Source organism: Pinus tabuliformis, chromosome 4_2 (genome assembly GCF_031772625.1).
Source record: "Pinus tabuliformis cultivar Carrire ecotype Pingquan chromosome 4_2, CPIR1, whole genome shotgun sequence".
Classification (NCBI taxonomy): Eukaryota; Viridiplantae; Streptophyta; class Pinopsida; order Pinales; family Pinaceae; genus Pinus; species Pinus tabuliformis.
In genome coordinates this window covers 631,943,178-631,946,159 of record NC_142304.1, presented here as the reverse complement: position 1 = coordinate 631,946,159, position 2,982 = coordinate 631,943,178, and the positions used below count along the sequence as shown (strand labels likewise).

The window sequence follows — 2,982 nt, the reverse complement described above, 5'->3', positions numbered from 1 at the left end:
ATACTAAATACATGAACTTCAGGAAATAGAACGTGACATAAGTAATTTTTGAAAATTCCCATACTAGAATCTCCAACCAATACGTCTACTTCATACTAGATTCCCCTTCATATTAGAATCTCCAACCAATACGTCTACTTCATGATACTAGATTCCCCTTCCGCTGAGTAAGACTGACACTAAAGGATAGAATGTCATGGTTCATACCTGTGAAGAAAAAAACGGCATGGTTCATACGTGTGAAGAAAAAACGGCATGGTTCATCCAAAATGAAAAAATTGTATCTTTTCTGTTGTGAGTGACACACGGAACAATGTGCCCGCAAGGACTATAACATGGGGGCGTCCTCGGCAGGATCGCAATAACGTTTTTCATTCGAAGGGATTTCATTTGGCTTTCGTTTATTTTATTATTAAAGGTGATATTATTTCATTGGAGGCAGCCATGGCGATCAGGTCCTTCGGCTTTGCTTTACCTCTCATGTTACTCCTGTTATCTGTGGGGGACGCACAGGGACAGCTTTCACCTCCTGGTTGGTTCAAAACTGTGGGAAAGCTGCTCCAAGATCTGGAAGAAAACACGCCCTCGAAGGGTTTCGACTACAAGACGTCCAGTGTAGGCATCAGGGGCTCACCCACTGCCTACGGGCATGCAACGTGTCTTCCGGGACTCGATCATGATAGTTGCAGCAAGTGCCTTGCTATCCTAAGTCCCCGCATGTTGCTCGTCGGTGGCGTTGCCATCAGTGCTCACCTTCAACTGGCTGACTGTTCCATCCGTTTAGAGCAGCACCCATTTTAGTATAGACTATACTCCAAGTCATGTTTTACCATGTGTGTGGTTCATGAGTACTCGTAAGTCGTTTGTTTTATAATATTTGTGGTTAGTCACTACTCCCAAGTAATGTTTGTTTAATAATGTGTGTTGTTCGTGAGTACTCCCAAGTCATGTTTGTCATGTTTTACACACAGTAATCGATGTTTTTACAATATGTGTGGTTCCCAAGTCGTGTTCGTCATTTTTGACACGGATAAGTCAATGTTTTATAATATGTGTGGTTCATGAGTGCCCTACGGTCATGTTTTACAATGTGGCCTGGTTACTTTGGATAAATTTTGTGTATTCAAATATAAATGTGATTTAATAAAATATATATATATATATATATATATTTTATTATGGTTAGGGTATTGACTTCTTTTTCATAAAGAAACAAACCATGGAGTACTCATATCTTTCATTTACATGATGGGATTCTTGTGATTCTTGTGGTTTTAATGGTATAAATTGTTTTACCAAAATTGCAATCACTTCGAAGTGTAAGAAAGTTGATTTGGGTGAGTTTTAATTAATCTATAATTCAAATTTCATAAAAATGAGTTGAACATAACGTAGTTTTGAGTATGGTTATTTTTACCTTTTTGTTGTAGATCCATGTAAGGTTTACACATAACTTAGTTTTGAGTATGGTTACCTTTAGTTACTTTTTTTCTTTCCTTGTCTTGTTGCCAATATTTCTATTTCCATGGAGTCGCCATAAAGTTGCAAAATCCTTTCAAAGTATAAACTTTCAGATTGAGCTACTTATTTATTTTGTTCAAATGTGACACTCCTTGTATTTATTTATTGTAATGGACTTAGGTTTGTACTCTCTACATGTATGTATGTATGTATACACCATGTATTAACTTCATGCTCACCATGGAAGGAATTACACATGAACAACAAAATAATAAAATGTTTTAACCGTAATGGTTTTCGATTATTTTATATAAGTACGTATATAGGTGTGGAAGAGGCCTTTCATAATTTTAATTCATTTATGAGTAATTATTATGCGGTCGATGGTATATATTTAACCTTCATAGAATATGCCAAAATATTCTTAGTAGTATTCGTAGATCAAGGGTTAAGAATTTTTCTCCAAGGTACTTATGCTCTCTTAATCAATTTATCTAAAATTAATTAACTAAATAAAATGTCATATTAAGACATTTCATATAGTTCATATGGTATTAATGAGCAATGGTATTTGGTCATGTTATTCTAATTAAAACTATTTACAAGCTAAGAATTTCGGTGGCAAAGTGCCCATGGTTAAGAAAACCATTTTAACATACCACACTTGCCTCCATTTTTTTTCTCTCTCACACACACATATGGGTGGTGGTTACATATTAATTTATTTCAAACATACGAACAAATAATTTCTAAGGTCATTTTTCCTCCATATTTCTTTTATCGTACAGAAATTTAAAGCCATGTACCCATTAGCTTGCCTAATCAAAATCCACTTCTTTAATATTATTCCATATTTCATGGTTTATCATGGTGAAATGCCATATGGTTAGGTTATGTGCTCTAAAATAAAGTATAATTATACATGTTTCCCCTTGGAACATATGGTTGGCACATTTCTTTGGATGGACTATTTACATGTTGTTGATACACTATAGTAGGGTCATGCACATTATCCTTTTACTCTATATCTAAAGTCCCACCTATAGAACTTATTAAAGAACTCAAGGGTTCACCACTTTTGGGCATGGAAATACTTGGTATAAGATTATGGTCCATCATTTAATTTGACCCACCTTGGATACAATGAAAATGGTTTTTTCGAGGTCTCCCATCTACCCATACCTTACTTGGCCTCCATCAATTAAAGTTCTCAGCACCTTACGGACTTTCGCCAAGTGGTATGTGCTAATTTTTTATTAGCTTGGGAGGTACTCCAAGCCCTAGGGTTCAAGGTTTGGAGGGAAAAGTGCAACAAGAGTCACTTGGGGGCTTGGAACCCAACATTGGAGTTTTTCACCCATTGGGATTTGGGCCAAAATAATGAATAATTTAAGCATGAGAAAATTTTAGGTGATAGAGGATGGTGTGGCAAATACAACAGTTTGAAAATCATTCAAATCGGAGCTCTAGAACTTGAGATATGAATTTTTGAAGTTGTCAATTGATTTTTAGACAGTCAAG

The 2,982-nt window shown here is 35.6% G+C and overlaps 1 pseudogene; it reads left to right on the top strand.

Annotated features, from left to right (window-relative positions):
* Nucleotides 1–444: 444 nt before the first annotated feature.
* On the top strand, nucleotides 445–801 carry LOC149170941 (antifungal protein ginkbilobin-like protein pseudogene; annotated as a pseudogene).
* The last annotated feature ends 2,181 nt before the right edge of the window (nucleotides 802–2,982 follow it).